The following is a 19,027-nucleotide window of genomic DNA, read 5'->3' on the forward strand; positions in this document are numbered from 1 at the left end:
ACCTATCTTTGTCTTGCCCAGCCTGCAATGGTTGTCCTAGCAGGTCTTTTCTCTCTCTGTACTGTTCATAGCCTCTACCAGGAAGTCTGTGCAGATAGTGTGGGCATTTTTCTGATCTGAAGATGCTGTGATAAGAGAAAAGGTTGCCTCATGGCTTATTTCGAAAGAACAGGAACTTTAAAAGACTTGCATGGTCTGTGGTTTGACCTGAAAAAAATGTGACTTACAGAGCATCACAATGAAGGCTGGAAGTTATAAACCTAAGCGAAACTGTTCAATCTTGAATAAAATCTGTGGTGTGCACAGCTGAAGAGCTGTCTCTGAGCTATGATGGTAAATGTGCTTTCTTCTCAGATTCCCCCAATTCCTCTTCTGAAATAAGATCCTTGTAGCTCTTTTACTGTCTCACCCTAATTTTTTCCCTTTTACTTATGAGTTTTCAACCTTGCCAGAAACATCATAGCTCTCCAGGTGTCCAAAGAAGTGAAGGAAAGACAAATAGATTTTTATTCGCTAAAAACCAGACCTTCATGGTGCAGTTAAAACCTTACTGCTCTGTCCCCCAGGGACACTCTTTGCAATCAGAGGGCCACTGTCCGTGGATGGTGAAGTAGAAGGACAAAGACAGCACTAAGGAAAAAAATAAAGGAGATGGGCAGGATTGGCAAACTATGCTTTGATTCATACTCGTGTTCTGTTACATGCTATAAAATTGGTATGAGCACAAAAATTACCCTAGAAATTATGTTGCCTTTTTTGCTTTTACAATACACCAGAATCTGGCAGTACTCTGTAATGACTATATTTCAGGTAGTGTTTCTATGAACACACATTCAAGGACGGGTTTTGGATATGTTGATGCTGTGGCTCCATCTGACAGAATTTATTAGAATAGTATTTGCCATAAGTATCTCATGTTTTTTACTAATTTGGAGATCAAACTGAAGGGCAGGGTTTCATCTCTGGTTTCTGTCATGGCATCTACTGAAGTATGAGCTCTGATCTTTAAGTTTCTTCTCTCTGTGAGGATATAAATGTTTACATTTGTATGTATTTTTAACTTAAAGTCAAACATGTAACATCTTATTTTCTCTCAGTGTTTTCATCTTGAGCTGTGACAAGGGGCTAGTTCCAAGGGGCAAAGTTTCCTGTAATATTTTATTCAGGAAGGGAAGTTTTAGGGCCACAAACTATTTGGTATGGTATAGTCAGTCAATACAATCATGATTTTTTGTAAAGGATAAAATATAAAGAACTTGTTAAGCCCTATTTGGTCTTTGGTCACAAATTATAAAAACTGTATCAGTTCTGTTTGTGTTTTGTTTGGTTAGGTTTTGGTTGAATTTTTTTTTTTTTAAGTGACAGTAGTATTCCCAATTCTAAAGATATGTTCAGAATAAGCAAGAGTACAAAGAGGCTCCAAAATCTCTGCTGGCTCCCCCTGATGCTCTCTGTCTTGCAGGACAGGAGACATTAAGATACAGAATGATTAGGTTGGAAGAGATCTTCAAGATCATTGAGTCCAACCCATGCCCCAACGCTTCAACTCAACCATGGCATTGAGTGCCATATCCAGTCTTTTTTTAAATACATCCAGGGATGATGACTCCACCACTTCCCTGGGCAGGCCATTCCAGAACTTTATGACTCTTTCCATGAAAAACTTTATCCATATATCTCCCCTGACGCAGCTTGAGACTGTCCTCTTTTTCTGTCAGTTAATGCCTGGAGAAAGAGACCAACCCCCCCCCACCTGACTACAACCACCCTTCAGGAAGTTGTAGCCTAAGTGTTTCTTCCCAAGGAAGCAAACTATATTCCTCTAAAATGAGCTGGTTGATAACAAATAGTACTGCAGAAAGGAGTTTCTGCAGGTGATTCTGAACAACTTCTGCAAATTACCTGATCTTTGCCACTCTGAGCTTTTCCTGCACTAAATGTCCTCTTTCTGTTCATACCTCTTGTTCCCTCCAGAAGCAGCAATAATTGCAGTGTTCTTACATGACTTTCAGCACTGGCTTTCGTGCTTTGGCACCAAGGTCTATGGCAACTGAGAGCCCATCTCCTTTAAAGCTCAGCTCATTTCTCCCACTATAAATACCAGCTGGGTATTATTTCCTCTTCAGATTTTCCCCATGTATTTTTGTACTTTGTTTTGTTGGTTTTTATCTCTCAGTAACTGTCCAAATACCTCTCTATGTCCAAAGTCTATTACACCTTTTTTTTGGTAACAGTTCATAAAAGGAAATATGATTTTTAGATCATTTTTCTGCATACTGATCTGCATTTGAAGAGACATTAGGCAAAAAGTTGTTTATAAAGTAACTGTTATTTTATGACATCAAAGATTAGTTCCATAAGAGAAAATGCAGTTTTTTGATTTATGAAATAATTTATACCTCTTGAAATAATTTTCTTAGTGATATTGTATTTTATCTGAAACAGAGAGATATTGTTTTTCAGGCACCCCTTTCAAAAACAAGCCTTTACATGATTTTTTTAACTCCTGTTTTCATAGACTACAGTATCTTCAGTGAATTCTAGTAAGTTGAGCTTTTTGGTGTCTAAAGAGACCATTTTTGGCAGTTTTTCTTCATAAATTGTGAGCTAGAAATATCTAGTCTAGTATAAATGCTGAAAGCAGTCTGGTTGTAGCAGTAACTGATATAGAACTCTACACAGGCTTACAAATTATAGTGAAAAGATTGTTTTGGGTTTTTTTTTAAAGATAAAGCCTTTTAAGGCGGGCTATTGTATAAATTTTTCCAAGGAAAGTAAAGTAGGTCTTTTGCTGATAGGAGCTCTTGATTCTTCTAATAATGTTGCAATTTTATGCTAATTGTATAAATTTGTCTTTGTATATAACTGCTGACATTCGGGTTTCATGGTTCACTACGTCTTTTGAAACTTATTGCTTCTATCTCTTAATTTTACCATGAAAATTTGTTTTGAGTATTTAAAGTAATTTTTATTTAATATAAATGTTTGACTTACTGAAAAGAAAATCTGGAATAACTTTCTTTCTGGCAAAGTGACATTTTTAATAATGAAATGTCTGTTCCTTTAAAAAAAACTCTGATGTCCAATTTTTTCTTTCTTTTTGTTTCAAGAAGAAAGCAATTAAATTTTAAGATAATAACTTTATGCTGGTTTTGTATGTTATTTCTCCTGATACCAAATTCTATTTGTCTCTGCTCTTCAGAGAGAAAGAAAAGAGAAAACTGACTGAAGCTGTTCTTAAACAGGTAAGTTCCACATTCAGTTTATATTGTTTGATTGAGCTGCACCCTTCCAAGTCTAAGTGAATGTGATTTTGGCACTCCTGACATATATTAGAGGTCTTTTATTCTATAAAACAGGTATTGAGTATATGTTTTAGTGTTCTAATACTGCTGCCATTTGCCAGATTATCTAAACATTTCCTATTTAAGGCTTTTATTCCCATTTGCATTTTCTCCTCAAAGGAAAAATAGCTCATTGTCATAACCTATTATATTCACAAGAAGTAAAACAGGGTTGGAATGCCTTCATATTCAGTAACAGAGCAATGTTTGTGGTATTACCAGAACTGACATTGTCTATACAGTAAAAAAAGGGAGAAGGTTCCCTTATTCTTAAAAATCTTCCTTTCAAGCTCCAGTCTGCATGTCTCATTGTTTCAGAAACAAGTATCCTAAAATGTCTCTCCTGTAAGAACGGAAGGAAGCAGTCATACATGTATGTGTTGCACTCCTTGCCTCAGGGATGCAGCACTGTGTAACCAGGGCTTGCTGGGGCTTTCTTTCCTGCATGGCCTCTGATCCATGTGGCTGAAGCCTCCTGCGGTGTGGCCACAAGGCCACCTGCACCAGGGACATGAGCTGGACCAGCGGCCTTTGAGGGGCTCTTAGTTTGATACCAAGTGCATGAACTCTATGACCAGGATTTAGGAATTTCCAATTAGATAATCCCAGGTTATGTGCTGTGCTGATCTCATGGCTTGGGTTAAAAAAATCCTTATTTAGAACAGGGAAGAAAACGAAGGTTTAATGAATGCTAATTATTCTTCTATGGTTTGTTGTTTTCTGTATCTCCACCTCTGTTATGTAGGATGAGTTACGTGACTGCTCAGTTTCGTCGACACGGTGAGGGTGTAGCTGGATTCTTGAAAGGGGCCAGCAGATCTGACAAACATGGCAAGAATTTAGCAGCCATCTGTGGAGGCATTTTGCTCATAATGAGTTTTGTATATGCACACAAGATGCATCACATCAGGGCAAAATATTTTGAGCTCCACTGATAAAACAAAACCATCTCTGTATTCCTTGCTTAGATCTCCTTCATTAGGATGCTGTGGCAAATGCTGTTGGTAACTTCAGCCATCTACAGCCTGACAGGAATAAACTATTTTAGTCCTGTGTTGCAGCTGCTCCAGTATGTTACGAAGTGTCCTGTTGTTGCCCTTAGCCTGAAAGAGGGGGAGGAACTCTTTATCAGGGAGTGCAGTGAGAGGACAAGGGATGGTCTAGGAGAACCTGATGTAGCAGGTGTCCCTGACCATGGCAAGAGGTTAGAACTGGATGATCTTTAAGATTCCTTCCCGTCTAAACCATTCTATGATTAAAGCTTTTAAATTTATGCTTCAAGCCCTAGCACAGTTTGAAAGAAAGTGGTCTTTGTCAGAGCATGGCCTGGATATGGACTCAGAGACCAAAAGAAACTCAAGTCATGCATGTGTTGGGAAAGATGCTCAATTTGGTTCCTGTTCATGAAGACAGGAAGACACTGATAGAGAAAAGACATAGTTATAAACATCAAAGTAAAATCATGGCTGTGAGAAACTTGCAGTGCTTTGAATATGGGAATACCCAGAATATATCTGTTGTTATGCACAAGAGAACTAAACATATTGCTAGTCATGGATGGTCTGAGAAACAAATGAATCCAAATAGTCAAATGTCCCCCTAATGAGGTGGGTGTTTGAAAAGATGTCTAGGAAACCATAGCTCTTATTTCCCTTTGAAAACTTTAAAATTCTCCTTTAAAAATAATTTTCAGCATTGCACTATATTTCCTGCTTTAGGATCTTTCTTGTGGTTTATCTCTTTATCTCTTTAGGAGCAGATGACACTCTGTATCTTTGTGCTCCATGGGTCTACTCATGAGGTTCCCTGCTCAGCACAGAGAGCTTTTTTTCAGATCATGACACAGAAATACATGGCTGTTTTTGTGCACTTTGTTGGTGAAAAGAAGTTGGTTTCCTGAGTTTGGCTCCCAGAGGAGGGCTATTAGTATCATTTTCCTTGCAGTGTGTGCCACAGTGGTGGAAAGAGCAGTGCAATGATAGGGAAGTCTAGATATTTGTCTGGATGGAGAAAGCAGAGAGTTGAGGAGTTGCTGATAATTGATATTGTGGTCCAGCTGAGAAGAAAACAAAAGCAGTTAAAATTATTACATTCAACTTGCAAGGAGCGACAATTTGTTTAACAAACTAATCAGTTGATTCATATTTGGACTTTCTTTTAGTTGAAGGTCATTAATAAAACTGTAGGTTGGAGGTTTTCTCCATACTACAGACAGCAGTAGTTTTTTCTCCTACTCTGTACTAATTATTTGCTTTCTTTTCACTTCTGCTTTTCTCCTTTTGCATGCAAAATGAAAGCATATATAACAGAAAGGCACTTAGTAAGACTAAATAATTCAAGTTCTCTTTTATTTTTTCCCTTAAAGGATATCTTATGAATAAAAAAAATACATATTTATATGTGGTTTTGTTGCTACTGCTGGGATCTGGGGAGGCAAATCTACGCTTTAATTCTTATCAAGAGCATTCACAACTGTATTTTTATAATATTTTCCTCTTATTATCTAAAGAAAAAAAGAAAAGGCAGGTTTCTAAAGTAAAATTATAATGTTCTTCATTGTCTAAATTTTACTGCATTGCAAAATTTAAAAAAAATATATAAATGCAAGGCAAAATGGCAAACTGGTATGTATGTGAAATACAAGCCACACAGCTGGAACACCTCTTTTTCCTGCCTGCGTAATATAAGAAAAACCATTAAGTCAAACAATACAGCATTTTCCATCTGAACACATAAAATTTGAGTTCATAAAACAAGCTAGGGTAACTCTTCCTGCCTTGGGAAAACTAGCTGTGAATAACTTCTCTACAGAATGTAGGAAACGTGGAAAGCAAGCGTCACTTGAGAAAAATAGCTCATGCATTTGTCATTCCCACATCCATTTTTGTGACTCATTTATTTTTATGCTGCTATTTTCCTAACAGCCTGGAGTGCTATCAGAAAGCTTAAAGAAATGACAGCAAATCCTCTTGCCTTTTTTTTTTTTTTTCCAGGAGTGGAGCGGGGAATTGGAGTGACATCTTATTTGTCCTTATGGAGACAGATTTTCACTTACAGAGCTTGTTATTGCCAGGTTTAAAAATCTCAGTTATTATTTTTTGCTATTCTTATCATTGCTTTACCCTTTTTTCCCCAGATGCTGTTCCATTTTGTTGCCTTGTCTCCTTCTTCTGCATCTGGGTAATAGGAAAAGTCAATTAGACTTGCCCTTGCTGTCAGCAGAAAGCACTAGACAGGAGCCAGCAAAGGAATTCACTACAGCTTTAATGTTAAGCACCCCCAGCTATGTCTGGTGCGATGAAGTCAGAGAGGAGAACACGTTGAGAGAGAGATTAACTGCAGACCCTTACCCTGCAGCCTTCTAATGTAAAATCTGCTTGCCAAGATTTAAAATAAGCTAAAACTACATAGTGATATCAGATGTCGAATAGGGATCAAAAGCACAAATGTGTATTGATGAGTTCTTGCATTGCTACTGACTACGTTGCATCTCATTTGTTGCCAAACCCAGATGACTGGGATAGTTTATTATGCTTCAGTCTGCACTGTGTTAAGTGCAGTGACAGTCCTCAGTACTTCAAAACCAGATAAGAAAGTGAACACATCAGTTGATCATATCTCATATCTCAGAAGGGCAGTAAAGTTTATAGATCTGCAAAGGGCATTTCTACCATGATTACATATAATTGTTAGAGGTGGTCCCCAGTTCTAGCTGGCATTTGCCAATATATGTGCTAGGGAGAATCTTTCTAAAGGTAAAAAATACTAAAGAAGTCTATAATTACTTTCTTCCTGCTTATTAGTAAGAACTAATTGTGTGCTCACATCTTTGCTGTGTGTGCCAAATACATATTTTACCCTTCCCTCCACATGCATCCTGTTAGCATGGGTTCCTTTAGAAGACTACCATGTAATGGCACACTGGGGACAGCTGCAGCCTGTGGTTTAGAGGTACATTACAGAAAGGTAGAGAAAGGTGCCCTTAGCCTCTTTCTGTGAATATTCTGTGAGGGAACATATGAACTGTCTTTTTATAATTAAAGTAGCCCAGTCCTACAGACCTCCACTGCTGTATTAGGATACAGAATGTACAAAATTATTTTTGGTTTGTATAAAGGTTCAAAGAGGGCTTTCCATATTTTGAGCAAAGGCAGTGATTGTTTAGTGATGCAAATAGGGAGATTATAAAATGAGATTTCTATTCCTGGTTTGTGATCTTGAAACACCAGAATCTCTGCTTCTAATTTCTTTGAATAGTTCTACATGTGGACTGACACCCTTGAAACTTCCAAAATTTAGCTCAGATTTTTTTTAACAAGATGAAATGTGCCTGGTGCTGTCCTTGGATACAGCCAATGTAGATTCATTGGATGACTTGAACAAACCACAGGTAGCATAAACATAATGCTGGACACAGAACCAGGAAGGATATGTTTTGGGCTGTGCAGCTGAAATTAGGACAGCTGAAAAACTGACCAAAGCTTAATTGCAACTTTTTTGCAAAGGCTGTGTGAGCAGGAGCATGCAGCACACTGAGCCTCAGCTGTGTTACATTCTGGTGCTGGGGGAACTTGGCATTATGAAAACGATACTGCCAGAAAAAGCAGATATTTATAATCTCTGACATAGCAGCAACAACCCATTGATTTCCAGAGGCTTAACTTTGTACAAAGGTCTCCTCCCTGCTCTGCCAGCCATTTTCTACATTAGCTTCCTGGCCCACTTTCTGAAGACAGCACTGAGAAGGAGGTAGAAGCATCTCTTCTTTATTGTCTTATGCACAGCTGAAAATATTTTGAAACACCTTCAGGTTTCACAGCATTTTTCTCTGCTGCATTAACTCTAGCCACTGGCCTTAGTCTTCATATCTTAAGACTGGCTAATGAAAAGGAAAATCAAGATTTGCATATCTATTTGTCTTAGAGTAATGAATTTTCTGCTTCAGAAGTAAGGCTGGGTAGGAAAGGATGCATTGAAAGGATGAAGTAATGGACAAATATGCATCTGACCCGACAAATTCTGTTCTCACCCAGCACTTTTGCAGTGAACTTTTTAAACTCAACACAATGGGATTTAAGAAAAACATCAGCTCAGCACACCAGTTTTGGCAACAGTTGAATGTCAAGTTTATGCTGTTCTTGCACATGCCTGTTGGCCTTTATTGAAAAATCATAATTTATATAACTTTTAATTTTTTTATACTACTCTTTAAGTTTCCTGTAAGTTTCCAAGTATGTTTAATTACCAGTGTAATTCACAGTATAATATATATTGTCTTCTCCTCTGTGCTCAGTATGTCTTCAGTGAAGCATCTGTACAGTGATATAAAGGATTTTAAATAATAAAAGATGAGGTTGATGCACACAAGTAATTTTCTATATAAACAAAATATAATATTGTTTAACTAGATTAAGTCTACATCACTTAAGTTTTTACATCCTTTTTCAAGTGTTCTAGTTTATCATATGAGAAGGTAAAAATCAACACCTGATCACTTGATCAAATTCTCAGGCATCTAACTTGCATTATTTCAACAACATTAATTTTTTGTGGAGCTATTTTAGATCTCAGAAGCATTCTTTAGTAGATAATGAAAGAGTGGAAGTTAATAATTAACTATACATCCTCAGAAGTACGCTCCTTCAGAAGCTTTTGGTTTGGTTTTTTTTGGTTTTTTTTTTGCTGAGAGGAGGATGCATTTTTATGTTGCCAGGAGTGCTTTACTGATTGTGTTTTTGAGCTTATTTTCAAGAAGAAAATATCATTCATCCATGCTGCCATCCTCAATGTCTGAGAAATGCCTGCTTTTGCTGGAAACGTCAAGAAGAGTAGCCATGAACTGATACCTGGTCTCGTCCAAACTGTGCAGGAAAGGTTGCTGTTCTTTTTCCATAGGAAGGTACTTTCTTCAAACAGAAGCCCACCACAACTTATTTCCCAACCTCAATCACTGTATTGGTGATCCAACATGGCAATATTGATTCTAGATTTAGTTACTTTCTTTGTTAGATGCAATTGTCTACATCTTATGTTAAAATACGAGCAACCAATGACCTGCTCAGTTATTTCCATTTCTTTTAAAGGCTGGGCAAAGAGGAACTGGGAGTTCCAGCAGGCATAATGAATGAGCAATAGGAACTATAGGAAGCATGACGCTGTAGTTCATGTTAACAGATTTCCTGCCTGGGATTTTTCAGCTAATTTCAGCTGCAGAAGTATGTGGTAAAGGAAAGTGGTCTTTTGGGTAGGGCACATGCACTCTGCCAGAGAGAACTTACAAACAATTTGAAACTTTATACAAAGCACATTCTCCACCCTCAGATAGAGGAAACAGTCAGCAAAGAGCACAGAACAAAGATGCTTATGACTCATGAAACAGATGAATGGACTTTTACTGGCATGCCTAGTTTGAGTTGAATATGAAGGAAAAAAAAATGCCTCAGAACATCCCTGGTGAATTAAGCAAATGCTGGATTCAGCTGTGATTATGCTTGCCACTCATGTTTGGAAGTTGATTTATTTTGGAATTTGTCATATTTGTTGTTTTTCTTCATAAAATCTTCTTTTGTGTGGCCAGTAACCATGGGTCAAAAGAAGGCATGCACACATACAAAAGCTGTGGGTTGTATTTTAATAGGGATCCCTACTGCTTATCATTGCTGGTTTATGTAATTGTCTGGAAAAGGTCAGCATAGTTTGTGCTGTGAGCAACTGAAGCTGAAAAATTCTGTGCTTTTTTTTTTTTTTCCTTGCATTGGACTTGTAATGTTTTGACTAAATGCAGTATGAAAAAGGAACTTCAGGGAAAAAAATACTGAATTCCAGCCTCAGGCTATTGCACCTTTCTTCTTAAATTGTTGTGACTCTAACTAACAAAGCTGGTCCCAAATAACAGTTGGTCACAAAATATTTAGTTTAAAGACTGAACATTTTCAGATCTTTAGCTCAAAGGCAAGTCCCACGGTGCTTGGATGGATTATTTCTATATCTCTCTTATAAATTCTGTGCTAGAATAGCTATAATTTTGATTTTGTTTTCTCTGGTACATACTCAAATGTCATATTCAGTGTGATTTTTCATGTTGGTTATACTTCACTAATTATTTCTATAAGCTTTTCATAGAATTTAAAATATTTTCTTTGCTTTTAACGTTGTGCTGTTCCAAGCTGACTGGTTGCTTAAATACATCTCAAATGAGGATAGGGCTGAGGGAGTGTTCCTGCTCTTGGCAGAGTGAAATTAGCCTCTGCTGTCTAGGGGAAAATCAGGAGAAGAATTCAGCATCAGCTTTTATTTGGATTTCAGAGCTCTAGAAGGTGGCTCTAAGAGATTTGGGCATAGTGCTTTGTCTTTGAGGTTCTGGGGAAGGACCCAGAACCTTGTCTTGTATTGAGAAGAAAAGCTGACGTCACCTGCAAAGCCAAGACAACCTTTTGTTCTTCTTTAGAAATGGGGAACCTGAAGACATCAATGGCAGTGGTGCTATGTTATGGAGCTGCAATCTGAGAAAAATTAGAGCAATGGCAACAGGATGAAAATGAAAATAGTCCAGGGAAGACACTGGCGAAGAACATTAGGTTTCTTCAGCATTTTTTCCCCTTACTATTAAATATGTAATGGATGGAGTGCAAAAGATTTTATTCCAGTGTTCCTGAAAAAAGCAGTATTAATTTCTTCAAATTACAAGGCTATATGTGTTACTCCTGGTATCTGTCTTTGGGAAAGCAGGCAGATAGAGAGATATGCACAACAAAAAAATAGCTAAATTGTCTTGGAAACATTCTTTCTTCTTCAACATTCACTTTGGAACATTCACTTTCTTCTCAAACAGATGAAAAAAATCCATCAACAATTGCACAAGTTGCGTTTCTACCGGGGGAACCTGGGAGTGATTCCCACCCCTTGGCTTCAGATGTACCTCTCTGCACCACTTCTGTATTGAGTAAGGTGAAGACCCAGATACACATCTCTCCTGAAAAGTTAAGCATTGAAGATAGTTGCAGGATTTTTCACCATAATCAGGGTGACTGGGAATCACAATATGTTATGGTCCTGCTGTGGAGTATGTCTGTCCTTTGAGGTAAATATAGTACAGATGCTCAAAAACTGAAGGCATGTTTATTACATAAGGAGTTCATCTACCCAAGTAAAGAGAAAATAGTATCTAGGAGACTTGCTGTGTAATTGCAGAAGCAGTCATAAGGAGTGCTTTTTGACACACCTGATGTCACTTTCATAAAATATTTAAAGAAACATGTGAGTAATGAGCTGTAACCAAAATAAGTTTTACTTCTGAAAGCAGTACTCTGTGAGTGAAGAAACCGGCCAGATTTACTCTGAGCAGCAGAAGCTGCAAGACAGCTGTCTCATCAGAATTAAAACAGAAGTGAAGTCTTTGTTTCAGTAGAGTCTATGTACTTGTTTGTCTTTGGTTTCCTCTTTGTAGCCTTGTTTTGCCCCCAGTTGGATACAATAGAGTAAGTTAATTATTCATATTTGAATTTTATTTCATTATGACTATGGCTTCCCAGGAACAAGACACCTGTGTGTGCATTAATTTCATTTAGAGAATAAATAAACCTAAAATAGGGCAGACAATCATACTTTCCCTTTACCTCATCTTAGATTTTTCTTACCAGTATCAGGCATTTGCATGTATGAGGCTACAGAGGTGCAATGGCCAGATAAAATTCTGTAACAACCCCTGCTGCGCTGGTGAAGAGGAATATCCTTCAGCAGATGTTAGTCAGGAGCATTGTAGATAACAGAGCTGCAGGGATACTCACTCACCTGACATAAGTGCCAGTTCTCCTACCAAAGCCAGAACATGCAAGAAGACACAGAAAGCTAAAATCTCAGTGTGGGCAGGAGAGTGCAGGACCTAGCAGGACACTTTTCTTGGGAAAGGGAAAGAAAAAAGAGGGCCATTGACCTAGAGTGCAGTTATAGGAAGAAGGTTGGCTTCTGTAGCCCTACAATGCCAGGGACAGTCATGCACTGAAATGCACTGAAATGCACTGAAATGTGAAAGGAGTCCTGCAGGGGTGGTAGCCAGTGCTGTTGGTGTTATCTTTCTATTGCCTCCTGAGCTTGTCTGAGTAAGTTTGTGTCCCAGAGGAGAAGCCGGAAGGAGATGTAGGCATAGAATTTAATTCTCTGTGCATGAGGGAACAAGGCTGGAATCTGCATAAGAAACAGGGAGGATCTGAAATTAGTCATAACACAAAAAGGCTTTTATGTAATATAACCAGCTCCTCTGTGATTGCTTAGACAGCAGTTCAGCTGTCCTAAAACTGCCTGCTGGGGATCAAATGCTGACTTTTGTCAAAAGATCAAATGCTAAGTAACAAAAATCAATGTCAGATATGTTACCCTCTGGAAGTGACTGAGAATATGGCAAGACAAAATACCAAAAATGGCAATCTTTTCTAAATCAAACTGGAAGTAACACAAGGGTGGGAGTGGCAAGTGTTAGTCATCAGTATTTTCTGTGCTCCTACACTGGCAGATCCCAGCTGCCTGCTTAGGCCAGATGCAGCTGTGCAGGGCTGTGTACAGCCCCCAGCTGCATCTGTGGAGCAGTCTGAACTTTCTGGCTGAACAAAGATTGAACTTTCTTCCCTTCTTCCAGAGAAGGGAATTCTCTCAGCAAAAGAGCAGCTGTGGAGTATATATTCTACTGACAGGGTAGAGGTTCTGACTTCTCACAGGAGTTCTGAATGCTCTGGGTTTGATTAAATACTTCAAGGCAAAACCTCAAAACCTCAGTCAAGACTGCCTGTTTTCTGAGTCTTAGCCTGTACTGACTAAATGTCTGCTGAATGGCACTATACCAAGAACTACTGTTTATCTTATCATCCTCTCAGAAGGAGATTTGCTCCATTGTGAAACTATGAGACTTTAAATTTCTATCAGTTAAGTCTTTGAGAACCTTTTAATCAGCAGAAACCTGGAGTACTACACTGGTTGACTGGATTTGGACTTATCAACAATGAGAAAACTGCTAATCTTTTCATAGGTTGCAGTTTATTTATTCATAGAGAATAAAAAACCAGGTATCAGGAATTCATGGGCCATCCATTTAAGACTGCATCCTCAACAAATTCAAAATAAATAAGTCTACCCCAGAAAGTTTGCCAAGGTACAGGTACTATTTCTTTCTCTTCTGCAGTATTTATGTATGTCAAACTCTAACTGCAACAGCACCTGTGGTTTGTGAAGAACCTTTACTATTTAAATCTCTAGTCCTGCCGCAATAGATGGTTGCTGAAGAGAGCTGAAGATCAGCACAGCTGCAGTCCAGAGGCTTCCTATTTTCATTGTTCCCAGACATCATCCAGATAACAAAATTAATTTATTACCATCTCATAGCATAGAAAAATCATAGGCAGTTTGGCTTTGTTGTTTGTTTGGGGTTTTTGTAATCATAGATACCGGGTTTTAAAGAAAATCAAAACATCTCTGTCTAGGTGTGGACTTGCAAGGAGAGGAAAACCAGTGGACTTTTTACTGGATGTTCCAGTAGTTTTGTGTTTCTTTGAGGAGCATGCAGCACACTGAGCTGAATACAAAAATACTGCTCTTAGATAATAGGATATTAAGTAACAGGCTAGGTTCTTGGGAACACTTGGAAGCCAAAAACTTGATGCTTGGGACAGGGTTAGGCAGTAGCAAACCATTTCCACTGCAGTTGAACTGGTCAGATCCTTTCAGCTCATGGAAAATTTAAACCTTATTCCCGGGCCTTCAGCTTTTCTGTGCATGCATGGCTTTCTGGTGGGTTGATACTGTCAAGGCTAGTGAAACACAGTACTAAAAACATGTTTTAAAGCTATAATGACAGACAGGGCTTTAGCAGATTTTCAATACTAACAGCACTGAGTCCAAGCTTTTCTAGCCCCCTTTTCAATGTAATGTTTTGTAAATGTGATTCATAGAAATGGAGTACTAAACATGGGCCTATTTAAATCACTGGCTTTATCTGGTCCTAGCCTCTGGAATCCTGAAATATTTGTCTGTAATAGTTGTACAAATCAGGCAAATCCAAGTCAAACATCCTAGGACCTGTTATTCTTTTCACCTCATGTAAATGTAATTAAGGAAAAAGCTAAATGAATAGTTACACTGAATTATAAAAAAGTTCTGTCAAGTAAGCATGCCCATCTGTCTTCTCTTTGCATGCTATGACTCACAGATGTCCAGAAATCATCCTGCTTCCTGCCTGCTGTGAAAAAGAACTTTTTACAATTAGAATGTAGCTACCTTCTTTTAGAGTTAATTTTGATTCCTGTGCAGAAAATTCATTCTAGCAAAAATAAAATGGATGTAATTTGCTAACTAGTTAAGGAAGGAAGCAAAGTCAAAAAGTATACTTACTTTCTTATTTATTATCTTTTTCTGTACATTGTCTCTGTGATGCTTTCAAAATCATTCTGGAGTAGTAAAACATGATATATCTGCTGTTCCCCATTGTCTGTATAGTCACCAGCAGGATACAGGTGAGGGATCTGGTGAAAGAGCTCACTGAGCCACTTCCCATTATTTACCAGCAGTCTTGACACACTAGGGAGGTCCCAGTTGACTGGACCTTAGGAAGTGTGAAGGACAAGTATGAAAGAAGACCCATCTACAAAAAGGGTCAGAAGCAGGATTCAGGAAGTTACAGACCTATCAGCCAGACCTCAACACTGGGAAAGGTCATGGAGCAGATAATTTTGAGCGCCATTGTGAGCGCACACAGGACAACCAGGGATCAGGCCCAGCCAGAATGGGTTTAGGAAAGGCATGTCCTGTTTGACCAACCTAATCTCCTTCTATGACAGAGTGACTCACTTAGTGGATGAAGGAAATGTGTAGATGTTGTCTGCCTGGAATTTAGTAAAGCTTTTCCCATAATTTCCCACATGATTCTCCTGGGGAAACTAGTAGTGCGTGGCTTGGACATATGCACTGCTCACTTCATAAAAACTGGCTGGATGGCTGGGCCCAGAGAATGGTGGTAACTGGAGTTCCATCAGGCTGGCAGATGGTCACTGGTGGTGCTCCCCAGGGCTCAGTGTTGGAGCCAGTCCTGTGTCATATCTTTGTCAGTGATCTGAATGAGGTGATCAAGTGTGCCCTCAGTCAGTTTGCAGATGACACCGAATCTGCAGGAGTGTATGAAGGCTCTGCAGAGGGATCTGGGTTGATGGGTGATGTGAGGTTTGTGCTGGGTCCTTCCCCTGGGTCACAAGAAGCACAAGCAGTGCTACAGGCTGGGGGCAGAGTGGCTGGAAAGCTGCCCATCAGAAAAGAAGCTGTATGTTTGTGTTGACAGCTGGCTGGACATGAGCCAGCAGTGTGCCTAGATGACCAAGAAGGCCAGTGACATCCTTCCTGGCTTGTATCAGCAATTTGAATGTGTTCCCAAAACACAAGAGAAAGCATTTTGTAAATATTTACTACAAGTGCATTGTTAGCACTTGATTAATATGACTGAAAAGAGATGAACTTTGTTCTGTTTAATGTTGTGGTCCTTTTTCATTTACTCTACTTTGTTTCCGGAAGGCAAAAGGACACACAAAAAGAGTTTAAGCAGTTTAGAAAACAAGGTTATCTTTGCAGCTAGAATAACTGCTCTGTTTTTCAGTAAAATGATAACGTATGAACATTCCTACTAGATGAGTGGAACATTAAGAAGGTGTCATTGTGCAAAACTTTCCATACAGATAGATTGAATGTGTCAAGAAAAACAACCTACCATTTGATGATGGTTTTCAAAGAGATCACTGCATTCACCTTGCTGGATTTCTACTGAAAGAGCCAGTTGAAGTTGATGCTGTTCCACATGCTAAATATGAAAATTTTATTGGAATTTTCAGAGAAGTAGCATTTCCAGTCATAGACTTGCTACTGAAGTACCAGTTAAGTCAGTTTTGTATACTCTCCATGCTGAAGCTCAGCAATGCAGAGTGTAATACATGAAGGAAATGTTAGTCTTGATGTCCCAGATACACATTCATTTGCAGACAGTCCATAAGCTAAGGACTGTTTTGTTTAGCCACAGACATAAGGGTTTTGTGGCCAACTTCAATAAGCATTTAAACTAACACAACAAGGACATAAGTAATTATTAGTGCATCAGCTGTGTGAAACAGTTTGGGTAGCTTTTCAGATAAGGAGAACTGCTAGTGAGAATGCTGATAGAAACTGACATTTATTCTCAGCTTGTGACCTTTTCTTCTGTGATGTTATTTAGTTGAACTTGAGAATTTGAAATAACGTCCTTCATTTTAAATAAGAGAAGGGGTAAAATGCATCCATTAAAGATGATCAGCAAGTGCAAAATAATCTTCACAGCTTTGTGACTACTGCTTCCCCTTCCCTGCAAGCCATCCATTCCTGAGGTTTGTGGTTCTGATGCTTTTAATAAATACCTATTGTGTTCCTTTAACTCTGTCTAGTCGCTGTTCCAGATCAGCCTCTCTAGGCATCAGATCTGGCAGAGTGATGATTCATTAGTGTACCCTTGACACTCAGTTGTTTTACAAATAGGACTAGTTTTGTAATAGCCTAGGATTTCCATTAAAAAATGGTGAAAACAATTTCAATTAATGTATTCTATTCTCTCAGAGTATTGTGTAGGAGCTTGACTTTTGATATGACACCTATGGATTCTGAGCCCCAAGTCTTTGGTAATTGGATTTACTGTTCTCTCACCTGCAGGATTTCTTTGCTGTGCAGTCAGTATATTGAACATATTATAAAAGCTTTTAATGAAGGAAAACTTTTTTAAAAAAACTGTCTATTAACAAGATTTAATTTCCACTGTCTTCCAAAAGTACATTACAGTCTCAAGCGTGCTTTGTAGAGGTGTTTGCATTCAAAACAATTTACGAAAACATTTTGAGTCTTCCTGGTAAAATACATGAAATCTGACTAATAAAAGGCAAGTAGAGTACTTTTCTTAGTCCTGCAGTGCTCAGAGCAGAAAGTAAATGCTGGAAAGAGCTGCTCTAAAACTAGTGGTAAATGCTAGACCTATTGTTTACAGTTTCACTAGAGCTCTGGAGGCACTGGCTTCAGCCACTTAAGAGCCACCATGAAAGATACCTTTTGAAAAAAATGGCAAGATGTGATTACTTGTCTTAATGCAACTAATACTCTATGATTTACCTTTTCAATAAAATGAATGTACAATTGATTCTACTGATCTCTTACTGTGTTTCAGGTTTGCAATGCTCAGGCTCTGCAGGTGATGTACTCAAGGCATGTTCACACATGGCTGCTTGGGAATCATGCCAGTGCCCTGAGAGTCCTCTGAAATACTGTGACTCTCATACATCCACAGGCTGGCATGATCACAGAGGGAGATGGGGGCTGCATGTGAAGGCTTATTTCTCTGATCTCCTTACCTCTTTGGTGGAGATGTGACATATCAGAGGTACATTCTTTGAGAGGATTATGAGATTGGCACATTTATACTTTTGTCCATGACTGAGCACAATCAATGAAATGTCATTTTCATATTAGCTCAAATTATTATTCTGACACAGGTATTTGAAAGAAATTTCAATTCTACTTTTTATCATACCCAAGTCATGTAGAGTAGATAAGATTATTCATACAGAGTAGATAAGAGTAGATAAGAGTAGATAAGACTGTCTGTTTTTGTGTTTGTATGTGAGGGTATTGCACTCACTCACTACTACAGGGAGAAACATTTGGGAAATGACTGGGACATAGCAACAGAAAACAATAGGTCTTTTTTGCTATTTAAAAGATGAACTCTTCTACAATCATAATGAAGAGTCTGACATTGCAAACACAGAAACACAGAACTATTGAAGTCAGAAGGCATCTTTTGAAATCATCTAGTCAGCCCCCCATCTGAAGCAAGGTGAGCCAGAGCAAGCTGCTCAGGACAAACCTCATACTGATCACCAGATGATGCTGGATTATTAAAAAATGACAGTAGTTTATTAAAATCATGTACTTTGTCTTACCAGATTCTGTACTTAACATTCATGGTTCCTGTTTGTAAATATTTCTCTGAAACCATGACAGTGAAGAGTTGTAATTGAGAAAGCAAAGGTCTGTTAATCACATGATTCCAAGAGCTGAAGTTTTAGGACAAAAAAAAATGTACAGAGATTTTTTAATTATGCAAACAGCATGTCACCGCTGTTCTAGACTCCACACAAAGCTATATAGAATCTAAAACTAACATCCAGCCCTTGAGCAGAACAGTGGATATGAATTAAGTCTCTGTAGTGTGAAAATAATGTATTTTATAATCAAGAACTTCCTCAGGCTTTGCTCATCTCAGGGATGAAAATTAGCAACTGTTTTAGGAAGAAGCCACAGCTGATCTCAGCTACCATCATGACTTTTTAACGAAAGAGCCATTCCACTTGTTCTTGGCAAGGATTGATTGCTTCAAAAACAGCAAAGGAGAGGGAAATGTTGATGAATTACTTTGAAATCTACAAATAGTCATAAGCATTCTTTCCTTTCCTCTTCTGGAAGCTTCAAATTCTTATGTCATTTGCATTTCCATCACATGACTTTCAGTGATTCATCCCCAACCCTGTTTGTCATAACTCTCCTTTCACCCTCCTTGTTTACATCTACCCCACCCCGAGGTTGTTTGTTTGTTTTTAAAATAACATGTGTTCTTACTCATTTAAGTACTCCATAAGGGT

This window comes from Taeniopygia guttata, chromosome 1 (assembly GCF_048771995.1).
Source record: "Taeniopygia guttata chromosome 1, bTaeGut7.mat, whole genome shotgun sequence".
Taxonomy (NCBI): Eukaryota; Metazoa; Chordata; class Aves; order Passeriformes; family Estrildidae; genus Taeniopygia; species Taeniopygia guttata.